This window comes from Pleurodeles waltl, chromosome 7 (genome assembly GCF_031143425.1).
Source record: "Pleurodeles waltl isolate 20211129_DDA chromosome 7, aPleWal1.hap1.20221129, whole genome shotgun sequence".
NCBI classification, from domain to species: Eukaryota; Metazoa; Chordata; class Amphibia; order Caudata; family Salamandridae; genus Pleurodeles; species Pleurodeles waltl.
Genome location: NC_090446.1, coordinates 389,173,472 through 389,191,166, shown reverse-complemented (window position 1 = coordinate 389,191,166; position 17,695 = coordinate 389,173,472). Strand labels below are relative to the sequence as shown.

The 17,695-nt window shown below is 45.8% G+C and overlaps 1 protein-coding gene across 2 annotated transcripts in view; it reads right to left on the bottom strand.

Annotated features, from left to right (window-relative positions):
- LOC138304101 (protein MTSS 1-like) overlaps nucleotides 1-17,695 on the bottom strand; it is a 545,913-nt gene that overhangs the window by 136,932 nt on the left and 391,286 nt on the right. The gene's annotated exons all lie outside the window — the stretch shown is intronic.

The following is a 17,695-nucleotide window of genomic DNA, read 5'->3' as shown; positions in this document are numbered from 1 at the left end:
CTCAGACACTGCTCACCCTGGACTTAAATAAATCATGCACAGATCTCTCACCCTGCACATACTCCTCAAATACTTCTTACCCTGCACTCACATATCAATCATGCTGAACACAACCTGCACTCGTAGACCTCTCACCCTACACACGCACACTGACCACCCTACATTCAGATCACTCAACCACTCACCGTAGACTTATCTTGTAGCTACAGACTTACCTTGCACACTTACACCACTCACCAACCAGACAACGCTCACACCCCGCACTCACATGGCACTCCAACCCACTTGCACTACACTGGTCACCTTTTCCCCACATACAACCCACTATGCACATACCTATCACTTTGTACTCACAGATCACATCTTGCACTCATGTACACCTCTGTCCCTGCACAGACACGCAGCTCACCATAAAAAAAAAATGATCATGCTTGTCACACTGCACTCTGACACTACCCTCCCAACACACTCATTCATTGCACGCTATCCCTGCACTCACTGCACATAGCACTCCCACTGCATTCGCACATCACTCTCCCTGCACTGACAGTGCTCAAAGACCACTCGTGTACTCATAAAGCTCCAAACCTGAATTCACACACCACTCACACTGCACAACATTCACTCTTGCATTGCTCCATCATCCTGCACTAAGACACTGATCGGTATCCAACAACACCTCTCACCCTGCAGCCAATCACACAGCGCTCACAAACCATTCAAGCACCACTCACACAGCTCACTCCCTGCAAGCAAATACACAGACACACGGATCACTCTCCAAAATCTCACACACCGCCCATTGTGCACAATCATACACTGCACACACTAACACGACTTACCCTTTGAGAAGACACTTTCACTCTTCAACTCAGACTTTTCTTATCCTACACAACGACACTGCTCTCACACATTAGTCACCGTTAGTGAATTTGAAGGTATTTTTGTTCAAAAAGTATCAAAGCATGTTACACGTCAAGTTACAGGCCACACAGAATATCAGATTTAACACCAGCAATCAAATAAAGGCATTCACTCTAGGAATAAGAAAGAAAAAAACACTATTTTCTGAAGGAGTACCATTGTTAGGTATATAAAAGGTGCTTGCATATGGGTGCATCTCCAGGTATCCAACATCGATCTCAAATGTACAAATGCATTCTGACTGGCTTTTCCTTCTGGTATCTTTTTCTTAAAAGGACAATGGATCGATAGAAAGATACATTTATAACAAAAAGTTTTTACGCACTTTAGGGTATTGCAGAAATGATCTGCACATGTATCTACACAAGCCGAGCTACAACATTTTTAACCTCACTTACTGATTCTAATATCTTTTCTGCAAAAATCACTAACTGCGTGTTGGTGGGTTTAATTTCACAGTACAGATTCTGCTTTTATCATTTTTTCCTGTGATGAACGAGCAAGACACCAAGGATTTAAGAGGTTTTGAGAAGGGGTATGGTATAACCATGTAATGTAAGGAATAAAGTACCCCATCATACAAGACATGGCAAGTCACCACAGAGTTGCGTAACCTTCTAAGAAATTCAGGCTTTGTCCTTTTTACTCTTTGTGGTCATGGAACTCCAGGGTCACATTTGAAATGTCCTCAAAGTATGGCAGGGGTACTGTATCACATATGACAGGATAGAAATTAAATGAAAGCACATGCTGCACTGCACACATCAATTTGTTTTTTTCTCCTCCTCTCAATCTGGCCATGACCAGGCTAAAATCAGGCCTCGCATGGGCAAAAACTGTGCCTCATGGTTTAGTCTGGAAAAGCAGCACTAAAAATACTGGATAAAGAACAAAGCCGAAATGGTTATGATTTTACCCAAGCTAACTTAAATTAGCCAATGGAGGAGCGGCAGCTTTCTTTCACTCAGCTTGGGCCTAAGAGAGGTAGAAGCTAAGGCTACTCTCATTCTACCTGGTTATTCTAGCAGGCAAAGGAAATTTTACAGATAGAAAATACAAGAACAACAAATTAAAACACGATGAAGCAAGATTTGAAATCTAGAGGCTCTGAAACAAGTACTTTTGATTATCCCTGGCAGCAACAAAATATCTGTGACTAGATATTATTTGAATCCAAAGAGTTAGTCAAAAACTGGGTTTCTGTCAGCACAATGATCAAACTGTGCAAGCCCACTTTTAAAAGAAAGCAGACAATTCTCACCATCCATGAAGTGGAAGAAACGCAGTAACAATGAGCACTGGCAAAGCCAATAAGCCAAGTTGAGTAGCAAGGCAAAAAGTTTAAAAAAAAAAATAACATAAAAGCACAATGACATGACTATGTCATTTTGTATCCTTGTGTGTGCTTTATTAGCATGTGCACCTACAAAATGATATGGAAATCTAATTTTTTTAGTTACCAATCCATGACGGAGTAGAAATGTGGCACTCGAGGAAAAAGCAAACGGGCAAGAAAGCAACGCACGGGAGAAGTACAGAGGTGAGGGAGTGCAACAGAAAGCGTAGTAGGAGGAAGGGCGGGAGAAGTACCAGAGTAGGAGGGCAGAATAAAACATGCACTCTTATGGAGTGTTTAACCAAAAAGAATAATGCAGTGGAAGGACACAAGTAAACAAGGCTGTGCTCCAGGGGAGGGCAAAGACAGAAAGAGAGGCACGCCCACACAAAGCAACTAATAAAAAGCAAGCCAATGTGAGTGACAATAAAGCCAACAAATAGTTAGAAGTAGGCGAGGGTCTATGCTCACTGTAAGTGCACTAAACTTCTTTCACAATCAGCCATCTTGCACTGTCTGGTGAGAGAGACCGAAAAAGGGCTTTCAGTTTTTGTCTGCCTAACAATCAGTAAGTTGACCTGGACACACATTGAAAGTTTAGTCTTGGTTGAACAATGAAGTTACGTATGAAAACATACAATTCATCTGGGGTAAACCAAGAAATAGAGGAATTGATGCATCTTTAAAAATAAAGACAGAAGTATTGCTGTAGATTGAACCAGATTTAAAAAAAATACGTTTGATAAAGTGTGTGTTATTTTTTAAACACCTATTTATTTGCTTGTCTCATATAATACTGGACTTCCAAACTCTTTTCATAACGTCAGTGTGAAGCCTTTAATATTTATTAGATGACTTAAACATAACGGTGACCACGAGTACAGGCATGCCTAAATTCTGAGCAGAGTTCATCTGTTGTTTGTTTCGGCAGCAGTTGGCACGAGAAAAGCAGCACGGTCCGGGATGATAAACTCCCATGCAATGTTTGTCCATGAAAGTGGATTAGATGTGGCCATACTACTTTATAAGAGGTGGGGAGAAAGGGAAAAGGAAAGGAGAAAGGGAAAAGGAAAAAAGAGAAAAGGAAAAAAAGAAAGGGAAAGCAAAAACGTTTCTCATGTGATGCAAGTTGTGATGTCAGAGGTCGAAGGATACATTCATCCAGTCAAAACATTGCAAGACTGAAATGCTCGATGGGCATAAAATTAGAAGAACAGGTAGGAAAGACAAGGAATCAGGAGCAGGGAAGTTAGACAAACAAGAAAGCCACCGAATCATGACGAATGGATGTACATAAAGGCCACTTCAAGTCCACATTGTTAACAGTCAACAAGCTGTCTGCAGGAGAGAACTTATAAGGTTAGTTTGGATTCACCACGGCCCAGCTAAGGTCTGCCCTATTGCATGCTGTTGATCGGGTGATTAAAGTCTAATTTAGTGTAGTCAGTTCTGCATTTCTTTCTTGTATTTATAGATTAGGCTGCAATGCCCCTCTAGACAATGGCAACAGCCTAGTCTTGAAATTCTATTTTTTGCAACCATTCTTCTAGCAATCTCGGCTCTATTCTAAACAAGTCTGCCTACTAAGTTAAACAAGCATTGGCAAAGCCAGTAGCTCTTGCCTATGGTGATTTAAAAAAAAAATTAAAGTGCTATGATGCGGTTCATGCTGTTCGTTTTATATATATATATATATATATATATATATATATATATATATATATATATATCCAGCAATCAAATGTCACCTGCACGCGAAAATGAAACGCCATGTAGACGACGGACTGCGGCTCAAATCCACACTGCGAATTTTATTTCAATAACAGCAGCGTTACAGCAGCATTAAACCCAACGTATTTCAGAGCCCTCGCTCCTTGATCACGGGTTCGGGTATCCTATTACATTCCACCAAAGTAACTCTTTTAAAATGAACTTGATGTGCTCATAAACAGCAATGACGGACTAACAAACATTAACACACTCTTAAGAAACATGTCGGCCATTTTGCAACATTTCGTATACTTGTATAACCTTATCTCTACTAGTGAAATGATGTACATTTTCTCTAATAATTATTTCGTTTTGTGGCTGAATATCATATCAATCATGAGACTTTTTTTGGGAACAAAGTTGAAGAACCATTACTTATACAAAACTTTATTGTCATCATTCCTTTCTAAAGAGCACTGTGCTCAAAAGACACAAAAAAGCGGACATTCAATCCTTCTCTTTTTCTATATAGTGAATCAGCCATTTTAAACTTCTGAAATATACATATATATATTCACTTTAAAAAAAGTGAGGTTACAGGGGCGTTATAGTAAGGCTCACATTTTAAACGTACTAAACCATAGAAATTCACCAGCTAGAGTTATCTCAAGTAACTATAACTCGTGCCATAAGAAAACTACAACTTCAGCCCTCACCATGCAGTTTTTACATTACAAATTTTACTGCAAATATGGCATTGATATTATCAATGACGTTATCAAAGACGTCATGAGTGCCGTAATTTGTGGAGTGATTAGCAGTGCATGGTGAAGGCGTGAGTTATAGTTACACCTTAGGGCACAAGTTATAGTTACTTGAGATAACTCCAAATATAATAGGTTAATTTCTACGGTTAGGTAAGTTTAAAATGTGAGCTGAACTATAACATCCCTGTAACCTTTGTTTCTTTCAGTGAATTTCTATTTTTAAAAATTAAGTAATTTTCATTACTGCATGTTAATCCAACCAACGCCCTGCACAGCCTTTGGCTGCAGGGCCTAGTCTGTGGCCTGATCCTGTATCCAACCCCCTAACCACCCAACCTCATGCTGAGCACGGCCCTTTGGATGTGCGTGGTGTGAGTTGGCCATGGCCTGTCCCTCTCGGTATGAGAATAGGTGTGGGAGGGTGTACCTTGGGATGAGAGTGGCTGTGAGAGTGTCTGTCTGGGTGTGAGTGGGTCTGTGAGGGTTTCAGTGGGTCTGTGACTGGGTGTGAGAGTCTGAGTGGGTCTGTGAGTGGGAGCGTAAGGGTGTGAGTGGGTGTGTTAGTGGGAGAAATATTGGAAGAGAAATTGAGAGAGAGAAAGAGAAAAAGAGTGAGAGGGAAAGAGTTTTTTTAGGCTTTGGTGAATGATATACTTAGAATGAGAAATTTTTGGACGTAGTGAAAAGAAAAAAATATTTGTCAGTTAAAAAGAGTGAGATCACCTCTCAGTATGAACCTTAAACTTTTGAAGTTTATTAGACATTAAAGAAGGAAAATGACAACAGACACACCTGTTGTACAATCCTCTACTTTCAGTGTGAGGGTCTGTGAACTTAACCTTCAGGCCATAGGTGACTTCTTACTGTGATGCTTCCGGACATACCTATGACAGTCAACGCATGCCGGTGATGGTAAAGAAACATGAATGTTTCCTCACTACGAAGGTTTAGAAGTCAAAACCCTCGTAAAAAAACAAACACACTGCCAAGCAATACTAGGATTTGAACCAACTAAGTGATCGCACAAGACCTTGACCATTAGGCCAGAAGTGACTAAACATCTTCCCAGTATGACACTTTGAAGTCATTGGATGGAGAGACCATTGCAATGACAATCTCAATCTCTCTCTTCCATCCCATAATGGAAGAGAGAGAGTATCAGGACCGCCCGGGAGTCTCAAGGCCTCCCCAGCCCAAGCTGGCTCCCCACATCCTGTGGGAGCCATATGCTCCCAGAAGCATGAAGCTGCTTTAAATAGCAGCTCCCTGCTTGTGGAAGCAATGTTTTCACCTGTCTTCCCTGCATGCATAATGCCTCTGCATTAAGAAGGCAATGTGCCTTGTTAAAGTGCTGACAGCCAATCAGATCTCAGCATGAGATCGGGAGGCTTTGCGGAGCCTTCGCATCCCTATATATACAAATCTGGACTTCCTAACTATAACTACCTGTTGGTGACTGCCACTTGGTGTTATATATATATATCTTTTAACCATGCATCATGGCAGCCACACAGCGGTACAACATGGTAAAGAAAACGATTTAGATATATAATATTTAAGCCATGTTGTCCAGTAAAGTGGTTGCTGTGCAGTACGGTTGAAAGTTTTAAAACAAATCCCACATCACTCTATTATTTGCAATTTTAACCTTTTCAAGGCATGCTGTACTGCAGTGATGTTGTGTCCCTGTTTGTGAAGAACAACTTTGACTAATTCCCTATGCTGAACTTATCCGGTGTAATTTTCACACACCGGGACATGTTTAGCAGCACCGGCACTGTTGTCTGCTTTCATTCAAACAGCAACATGCAGGCGAGGAGGGGGCTTTTTTTCACCTCCAGCTGGGCCAAAGATAAAGGCCTTTTGTTCTAATTTGATCTTGCTGAGTGCAGTCTGGAGGCTCACACTTAGATGCAAATGGAAAGGAGGAGAAAGAAAGAAACTCAGCTTGTTATCACTTCACAGGTGCTTAAGAAAGGCATGCTTTTGACTTTGTTCAGTCCCTCTTTTTAAAAGAAACACATGTACTGTAAGAATGTCAGATGTGTTGGTCTGTCCCAGTATTTGGGCAAATAACAATGTAAATACCATTTTTATTTTTTTATAGCGTTACTCATTCCAGTGCAGGGTGTCAGAGCGCTTTACATACATAGTATATATACACAATAAATCGTCTAAGTATGTAAATCAAGGGGGCGTGGCCAAGCTGGTGGCCTTGATGGTTGTGCTTTTGAGAGCTCTGCAGCCGACCTGATGCCATCCATCTAGAATCCTGCCTATCCTCGGCTGACACCCGCCTAGCCTAGTGTGCCATTCACCTCCTTGGCAGGGGAGCTGGTCTGTGGAAGCTGCAGAGAAGACCCTCACTCCGGCAGCACTGGGGCCTGGAGCCACGTGACGGACTGCTTCTGCCGGAGGGCGAGTTGCTGGAGCGAGGCTGCCCGTACCTGGGGGTCATGGAGACGCAGACAGACAGCTGCGGAGGCAGCCCTAGGAGCGGCGGTGACCGACCTGAGCACTTACTCTCTGTGGTGACTGCCCAATCGGGCTGAGTGAACATTATTCAGACAGCCTCGATGATGCACCTGTGAGGGTTGGCCAGCCCACGACAAGAAGAACGTGGCCGAGTTGAGGAGGATCCTGGGAGTGCGGCTGCAGCGCATGCCGCATCTGGTGCGTGGGCTCTAAGGGGGAGAGGGGGGTCGCACCACGCTGGGAGTGAGCTGTCTTGCCCTAACTGAACACTAATGGCACTGGGTCCTTAGGATAGATCCTGCAAATATACTGCAGCTAAGTGCTTTTCCAACCTCTTCCACTAACAGGTATCTGAGAGTCTACCCTCCCATACTGTGGGGCCCTCTGCTGCCTGAGACCACCTAGTCTGCTCTGATGAGGGAATGTGGTCCAAGATGGGGAGTGGGTGCTCCCCCTACCTGGGATAGAGAAATTGACTGACAAAGTGGGACCTGTTCCATTCCTGTTGGCACTCTTCCCCCTACCATCTCTCTCCCGCCCGCTGACTGACAGACATCATCGTGACAGGGGTGGTGGCACAACATGGACCCCTAGAGTGGCAGGCACCACTTTGCCTCATATATTTCACCTTAGACTTCCTCTGACACTTAGGGCGAAGGACTCCAGCTGGGGTCCTGCTTGGGAGAACTGCCCCTTGCTCTCTTTTGAACAGACTGTGCTGGGGATTGTGTCCATACCCCTTTCTCCCGGGTTTGGTGACTGGCAGTTACAAAGGGGGTCCCCCTTGACTCCTGCAGCTGCGGCTCTGATCTGGTTACTCAGTCTATCTTTCCCCCACCTGGGCCAGACCTTATGATGGGAAAAGATAGGCCACAGAGGGGGACCCAACAGATAAATACTGACCAGTTCACTGACCCCAAGGCGGCAACCCAAGGATGGTGACAAGGCAGACACACGAGGGGAGCTACAAGGTCCTTTCGGGACACAAATTCTGGCGGCAACTGAGGTGTCCAGTGCTGCAGTCCAAGCCAAGATTGACACCATCTCATTAGATGTTGGCCTCCTGAGGAATGACCTCCACAAGGTGGCAGAGAGGTTGCATGCAACTGAACAGCTTGTAGCTGACCTACAGGGGGAAGTCTCCACACTGAAAAAGGGTCCATCTTCTCTCACCGCTCGAGAGGACGCAAAGGCCTGCTCCAGGAGATGGAACCTACACTTTGTAGGCTTCCCAGAGGGAGCAAAGGGCTGTAACCCTGAACTCTTCTTGGAACGATAAATAAGGGAAACATTTCTGGCAGTGGCCCTATCTTCAGTGTTTTTTTTGTTGAGAGGGCCTACCGCTCCCCTGCCCTGGACCAACCTGTAGGGGCAGCTCCGTCCATGGTGATTGCAAAACTGCTAAATTATAGGGGTAGAGACACTATCCTTCAGGCGGTCCATCAAACAAGGGATCCCACTTATGAGAACTATGTGATTTGAATATTCCCGGATTACATCAAGCAAGAGCAACAACTGCAGATGACCTTTGGGGGAGTAAAGCAGAAACTTAGAGCAATGGGTATCCGCTATTTGCTCATCTAACCGGCTAAATTGAAAGTGCTTCATGCTGACCACACACATTTTATTTGTACTAGCCCTGAGTCAGAATGGGACTGGTTGAAAGTGCATAGGGCTGACAGGATAGCTACACAGATTCTCTGGGTTACCGTAGAACAACCTTGTGGGACTCACTGACCACGACCAGCTCGCAGGGGGGGCCGGCACGAAAGTGTAGCCTCCCGATCCTACCAGAGGGTGGTTCGAGAGAATGGTACCCTGGACTTGAAAAACTGCGATCTGAGTCTGAGGAGGCAAGAGCGCTAGTCAAGGTCATGACCTGTTCTAACCCAGACAGCTGCATACTGGCTACCGCGGATGACGGTCTAGAGATGGACAAATCCTGAAGGCTTCAATAATTTACTTGTGCCATTACAGACTATGCCTACTCCGGGCTCAGGAGGGGGAAACATCTGCCCCACTGCGAAGTCAGATTTACAGATTGGGCTAGAGCCCCCTCATCTCATTAGATGAGCTCTCAGATTCATTTAACGGCTGTGTTGCGGGTCATATGCCAGGGATGAATGCGTAGTGAATGGGTCAGCCACCACACTGAGACCCATGGTCTTGGCGGGTGACATGTGAGGAGAGTGCTGTGCTTTATGAGCGACTAAATTGATTTGCATGAAAAATGTAGAGTACTGAGTGATAGATGTGGCCATAAAGACATGTATAAGTGAATGACCTGATGTTAGGGGACTCAGCAGGGCCCAGGTATATGTGACGTTTGCCAGTCGCCCCACCCCACGCTGATAATCATTGGTTGGTGTGAATGTTATGGGGTGACTGCTGCATGAGTAAGTGGATAAGTTAATAGGGTTTGTTAATGTCACGTTTGGTAATTTTCTTATTTAGGATTGCATCCTCAAATTGTATGGAGTTTTGTTAAATTGTAGGGGGATAAGTGAGGGAGCACTCAATGATTAGGAATCCACATGTTGACACTTTGATGTTTACCCGGTACCCAGTTGTAGTTTTGTTTTTAAATAAGGCAGCGGAGGCGGCAGCGACTTTTCAGATGGGGAATTAATGGGAGAAGTGGGAGGTCTGACAGACAACGCCACACATTTAGATTCATAACATGGAATACAAGGGGCTGGAACTCCTATGTCAGACGTTACAGGGTACAGACTTACCTGCGCAGACATGGAGTTCAGGTGGTGCTGCTCCAAGAAACACATTTATCAGAAGACGAGGTACACAAATGACAAAAGAAATAGAGGGGCCAACTATATTCCGCCACATATTCAACATGCGCTAGGTGGGTTACCATTTGGGTGGCACTGCAGATCCAATTCCGAGATTGGGGATTTCAAGCCGATGTCAATGGCAGGAACCTACTGGTACACTGCCTACTGGACTTTACGGAAATATGCTTAATGAATGTATTTCTCCTTAGTATGGACAATGGTGATTTCTTCCTAGAGCTAGGCCAAGAAGTGATCCCATACATAGGCACAAACTTACTGTGGGCCAACAATTTTAATTGTGTTCTAGATGGTAGCCTAGATAGACACCAAACCACATATGACAAGTGCCTTACATACATTGATGGATCGATTATACTGCATCAACATGTGGCGGGCGATGCTCCCATGGGTGCGGGAGTACATCTGTCGCACTGCAGTCCATGGGACTTTTAGTCACCTGGACAGATTCTTGGTATCAGCCTAAATGGCACCAATGATTACAAATGTCTAGACCATGAGCCATTTTCTGTCGGACCACGCTTCTGTGATGCTGGAGTAGGGATTTGGTGGCATGCGCCCATGGGTTACTTTGTGGCAGGTACAACCCGAGACCCTTAAAGGTTTGCTATTCCGAGAGGAACTCTGCGATGCAACAGCCCAGTTCTTTGACACTTTTAGTAGTCCCTGGGGGAGAGAGGACTGGAATGAGATGCATTAAATGTGGACACCCACAGAAAATGCATCTCTCAAGTTGGTGGCATACGACGACCAAGGCTGGAAAAGGATTTCACAAATGTGGGGGAAACTCTGGCGAACGTACAGCAGTCACACACTCTGCTGGAGGAGTGCAATTAATACATGACACAGGCTCATCACCCAGTCAAAGACTTCTGGGACAGGCTGGACTGCCTGACCAGTTACGAATAGTGTCAATTGTTGCATTGCGAGGGAGATAAATCTGGGAGGCTGTTGGCGGTAACGTCCGCCCCCCTCTTTATCCTGTTATTGTGACACCCTGGCGGTTCAATAGTGTCCACTCAGGCCGGGATTAATGCACTGCTACAAGACCATTTAGCAGGCATCTATTAAGCTGGCCCCACGTCTCCGAAAGAGCTTCAGGAATTCTTGACAGACTTAGAACTCCCAAGCCTGTAGGTGGTAGCCTAGATAGACACCCCACACACCAAACCACATATGACAAGTGCCTTACATACAGTGATGAATCGATATGACTCTACCAGATATTTCGTTACTGAAGGTAAGTATCTTGTACATATGATAGAGACCAGCTCATCCTCTCCCTCACCAAAGAACCACACACCGCCAAAGCCAACCTCTACGAGGGAATGAAGTCCATCGCCGAATGGATGAGAAAAAGCCGCCTGAAGTTGAACTCCGACAAAACGGAGGTCCTCATCCTCGGACGCACCCCCTCGGCCTGGGACGACTCCTGGTGGCCCACTGCGCTGGGACCCCCTCCAACACCAACCAACCACGCATGCAACCTGGGCTTCGTCCTCGACTCCGCCCTCACCATGTCCAAGCAGGTCAACACAGTCTCCTCCTCCTGCTACAACACCCTCTGCATGCTCCGTAGAATCTACAAATGGATCCCGACGGAAACCAGAAAAACAGTGACCCAGGCCCTCGTCAGCAGTAGACTGGACTACAGCAACGCACTCTACACAGGCATCCCAGCAAAAGACATCCAACGCCTCCAATGCATCCAAAACGCCTCCGCCCGACTGGTCCTAAACGTACCCCGCCGATGCCACATCTCCCACCACCTGAAAGACCTCCACTGGCTCCCTGTGGACAAGAGGATCACCTTCAAACTCGTCACTCACGCACACAAGGCGCTCCACAACGCCGGACCTGTCTACTTGAACAACAGACTCAACTTCTACGTCCCCTCCCGCCAACTCCGCTCCGCCAACCTCGCCCTCGCCATCGTTCCCCGCTTCCAACGCAAGACCTCCGGTGGCAGATCCTTCTCCTATCTCGCCGCCAAGACCTGGAACGCCCTCCCAACCGCCATGCGACAGACCCAGGATCTTCTCCCTTTCAGGAGACTCCTCAAGAACTGGCTCTTCGACCAGTAGCAGCAGCCCCCCCCTCAGCACCTTGAAACCCTAACGGGTACGTAGTGTGCTCTATAAATATTGTGATTGATTGATTGATTGAGACTTCTAGTTGCAGATTCCTTACCCTAGAATAGATACCCAAGCAATGCCATCCTCGGTGGTGGGCTGCGAACCAAGATCATACTAGAAAGTCCTGCAGGACCGAATTACCAAAGTAGCCGTCTCGATGGACCTGTCTATCCAGGCAGTAAATCTTAGCAAACGTGTGCAGGGATGCCCACGTAGCTGCCTGACAGATATCCAGGACAGGAACTCCGCATGATAATGCAGTGGAAGCAGCAGTTGCTCTGGTAGAATGAGCACGCAAGCCTTCAGGAGGTTGCTTTTTAGCCAAAGCATAGCACAGTTTGATGCAAAGACGCACCCATCGAGAGAGAGTGCGCTTTTGCACCGCCTTCCCTTTCTTCGCACCCACATAGCCAACAAAGAGTTGATCATCCACCCGGAAATCTTAAGTACGATTGAGGTAGAACGCCATCTCTCTTTTGGGGTTCAGACGGTGGAGTCTCTCCTCTTCATGGGGAGGATGTGGGGGTGCGTAGAAGGTAGGCAAAGTCATGGACTGGCCTACATGAAATAGTGTAACCACCTTAGGAAGGAAGGAAGCTCTAGTGCATAACACCACTTTGTCAGGGTGTACAGACAAGTATGGAGGCTTTGAAGAAAGGGCCTGAAACTCACTCACCCTGCGAGCAGAGGTGATAGCGACCAGAAAGACAGTTGTGAACGTGAGGAGCCGCAAGGGACAATTATGCATTGGCTCAAAGGGGGTACACATCAAGTAAGTAAGTACAAGATTAAGATCCCACTGAGGCATGATGGAGTGGGAGGAAATAAGTGGGTGGGCCCTTTCAAGAACCTACTCACAATAGGAGATTTAAAGAGTGAGGGCTGATCAGGAAGCCTAAGAAAAGCAGAAATGGCAGACAAATATCCTTTAAGGGTGCCCAAAGCAGAGCCCTGCTGGGCTAAAGAAAGAATGAACAGAAGAACCTCTGACAGAGGGGCAGAAAGGGGGTCAACAGATTTGTTGGTACACCATGCCACAAATTTATTCCAACAACAGGCGTATACAGTTTTAGTCGATGGACGCCTGGCGGCCAAGATAACATTACATACTTCGGGTGGAAGGGCAAACGCCGTCAACTGTTGCTGCTCAATCTCCATGCATGAAGGCGGAGGGTGGACAGGTTTGGGTGGAGAACCGTCCCCTGCTGCTGCGACAGAAGATCCGCCCGAAGAGGCAGTCTTAGTGGAGGATCGATGGACCTGCTCTAAAGCTCTGGATACCACACTCTTCGAGCCCAGTCTGGAGCCACCAAGATAACTTGGGCCCGGTCGTACTTGATTTTCTTGAGAACTCTAGGCAGAAGAGGGACAGGCGGGAAGGCGTAAAGGAGGCCGGAGCTCCACTTGAGACGACAAGCATCTCCGAGAGAGTGCCACCTTGGAAACTCCAACGCGCAAAACAGCTGACATTGCGCGTTCTCTGCGGAGGTGAACAGATCTAACCAAGGCTCTCCCCACTTGAGAAAGAGACCTTGCGCCACCTCCGGAAGGAGACGCCATTTGTGATCAACTGTGTGTCGGCGGCTGAGTTCGTCTGCTCTGGCCGTGAAAGCCCGCCAGATGTTGAACCACAGTGGCTTAGAGTAGACTGTTTCAGAGTAGAGTGAAGTGGAGTGGTAGGAGAGAGTGAGCACAGAGGTGTGATGTAGAGTGGCGTGGAGTACAGTGGTGCAGAGCATATTAGAATGGCGTAGAGTGCATCGACAGAGATGAGTGGTGCGCAGTAGACTGCAGTGGTGGAGAGTGCAGTCTTGCAGAGTAGAGTGTCTTAGAATGTAGTGGTGTAGATTGCACTGGCAGAGTGCAATGGCAGAGTAGTTTTGCAGAATAGAGTGCTGTAGAATGCACTGGCAGAGTAAAGTGGTGTAGAACAGAGTGGCGCCAAGTACATTGACAGAATACAATGGTGTAGAGTTGCATAGCTTGCAGTGGTGTAGGGTGTAGTGGCACAGATAGCTGCAGAGTATAGCAGCAGAGTGCAGTGGTGCAGAGTAGTTGGTGATTGGGTACAGTGACAGAGCGCATTGATTTCGAGAAACGTTGTGTAAGGTACAATGGGGAAAGTGCAGTAGTTTAGAGTAGAGTGGCATAGAGAAGAGTGGTGCAGAATAGAGTAGTGGCATAAAGTGCAATGGTGTAAAGTAGTTTGTTTTAGAGTAGAGTGACGTGGCGTTGAGGGGAATGCTCCAGGGTAAAGTGGAGTGGCATAGAGTAGTTGCACTGAGTGCACTGGTGTAGAGTGGAGAGGTACAGAGTAGAGAGGAGTAAATTGAAGTGGTGTAGAGTGGTACAGCGTAGAGTGTATTAGAGTGGCCTGTCCTAGCCTGAAGTGATGCAGAGTGCAGTGGTGCACAGTAAAGTAGAGTGCAGTGGTGCACGGTAAAGTAGAGTGCATTGGCATACAGTAGAGTAGTGCAGAGTGGAGTACAGAGGTGTAGAGTGAAGTGGCAGGTACAGTGGCATACAGTGCAGTGATGCACAGTAGATTAGAGTTGTGTAGAGTGCAGTGGCATAGAGTAGAGTGGTACAGTGGAGAGTGGTGGGGAGTAGAGTAGCTTAGAGTGCAGTGGTGTAAAGTAATGCAGAGTACAGTTGTGCAGAGTATAGCAAAGCTGCATAGAGTTCAGTGGTGTAGACTGCAGTGCCATCGGGTGTTGCAGAGTATAGTGGTGTGCAGTGGCCTAGAGCATAATGGTTTTGAGTAAAGTGGTGCAGAGTGTATTGACATGGTGTGCAGTGGTGTAGAGTACAGTGATGTACATTGCAATGGCAAAAGGAGCGAGGCGGAGAGTGCAATAGTGCAGAGTGGAATACAGTGGCACAGAGTGAAGTGGCAGAGTAGATTGTTTCAGACTAGAGGGATGCAGCTTAGAATGCAGGAACAGAGTAGAATGCCAAAGAGTGTAGTAGTGCAGAGTAGAGTGGCTTAGAGTGGACAGCATGAGGTGCACTGGTTTATAGTGGAGTGGTACATAGTAGAGTGCATTGGCGTAGAGTGCAGTGGCACAGAGTGCAGAGTTGTAGAGTAGAATGGTATATAGTGCAGTGCTAAAGAGTGCAGTGGTGCACAGGGTGGGAGAGTGCATTGTCGTAGAGTGATACAGAGTAGAGAGGTGTAAACTGAAGTGGCATAGAGATTCAATGATGCAGAGTACAATACAGTGATGCAGTGTGGAGTGGCATAGAGTGGATTAGAATAGTGTGTGTGGTGCAGAGTTGAGTGGTGTAGAGTGGAGTGGGATAAAGTGTAGTATGCATGGGTATGGTAGGGACTGCCACTGCAGACAACACATCAATTGAATTTGACCATTACAATTGCATAGACATACAGTTTTACTGATAAACGTATACAGTGCACAAACTACAATGTGCGGAAATGTCATCAACTAGCGTACTGATTTGTTTTGAAGGTATTTGTTTCCACCACTTTTCAGAAATACCCCCAATAGCCAGCATGATTGCCACAAATTCTCTCACTCTGATGTCAGAGGAAAAAAAAAAGTAAACACCAAGTTCCCTCGGAAGACAGAGCCTGACATTTGCCCTCTGTCTCTGAATGCAAAGGTGGCAAGATTCTTATCTTATGTCACAAGATTTAAACGCCTATTTACAGGGAGGAAACACTTAGAAGGATACTGTATATACGGTTTGGACTAGGAAGGGATGAACTCAAGCTTGACACCCTAAAACAAATAAACCCAGCAAATACAAAGCAAGAAAACTTGAGTTACAAACCAAGAGGCCAAGGCTAAGCAGTGAGAGGAATGTATTGCCAGGAAGCTTTCTGAATGTCCCAGAGATAACATGAGCAAACAAGACAGCTGTGCTGTCTAGTAGGCTTCGACCTAAAAAGGGGGAGGTGGTAAATAATTTGACGCTCTACATGTGTAAGACGGAAAGGAAGACAGGCACTTATCCAGAAGAAGCAACCATCTCAGCATAAACCAATGGAATTGTATCTGCTGCCCTATTTACGCATCACAGATCTTTGCAACTGCACGATCAGAATGTAACATGCCACTGTGCCACCACGACTAGAGCTCCTTGGAACCGACTTGAAATACCACTGATTTGTAAGTGGAGCTCAATATTGCTTACTGCTGTGATGGTACCTGCTACATCTGATGTCTAGGAAGGCCTAAATCAACTGTCTACTTCGTGGTAGTTAAGGCTACACTATGAATGGCTGACAGCACATTTAATTGTAGTTGAAGGACCTCAATTAGATGCAAGCTACAAGCAGTGTTTCAGGTGGGGAAGCCCTAATGACTCCGTCCATGTCATTCCATTTCAAGAACCTTATTTCGGCCACAAGGGCCATAAAAGCACATAGCAGCAATGAATAAATAATGACCCAGTCATCTACGTACATACAGAATTAAAACTCCGAGTAACAAGGACTCAAAGGTATTATTATTTGGGAAACAAACCTAAATTTAGGCCTATATGGGGAACATTGTACTGAAACTGTGTATATCTCATTACTCCTCCCAACAAAGTGAAACCACTGGTGCACTTAGCTGACTAGATTACTGGAAAAGGAGTCGGTGCTACAGACAAGCTTCTGAGCCAAGGAGGCCCTCTCCAACTTTAGGGGAGTATATTACACACAGTGTAGGTTACATTATAGACCTGGCGATTGACCAAGTGATTGCAATGGTAAGACCCCTTTTGGAGCGGGACAGATTCCATGTTCAGCCCTCGGGTCAATGGCTCCATCTGCCAGTCAATGGAACACACTGCGCATTTAACAAGTAGCCCACATCTCTCATCGCTATTTCCTTTGCTGAGCCGGCCCAGTGCTCACTGACAATACTGAAATTGAGGATGGGACTAAGAGGTCTAACAAGCAGAAAGTAGATACCACAATACCACCTCCACACTGCACCCAGTCTACCTCTTTTTGCCTCTGTTCTTCCCTATCCACAATGAGTTGAAGGAGATCATCAATTTATAACAAACAAAAGTAAAATCACGGTCACTGGAGCACGAACTACATATTTGTCCAATTTGTGTGTTCCTCCGCGTCAAGGCATCCTCTGTATGAGTTCTGCAATCACTTTGCATTAGCAGGCATCATGCATCATGTGGATTACAGATGCACTGAAGACCACCTACTTTCAATGGTCTGATCACTGAATTATGTACTTTAAATTCGGAAGCCTTGCTCACCGAATCCCAGAGTTAATTTCTGAAACCATTGGTAGTTGCAGTCAGCGCTCTTGATGATCTTCATATCTTCTGACCCGGCTACTGTGGATTAAAAATTCAGTAACTATATTAGGAAATAAAGTCAATGGCTTCTCCCGGTTCATGCTGAACTACAATGGCATCAAGGGCAAATTCATATCGTTACTGGTCTAAAATGAGATCAAGATATTGTTGATTTAACTTGCTGTAAAGTACCATCAGTGTTGTTGCCCCTGGCGACGATTTATCCAAAGGTTGTCAATATTCAGCAGTATCTATTATTACTTAGAG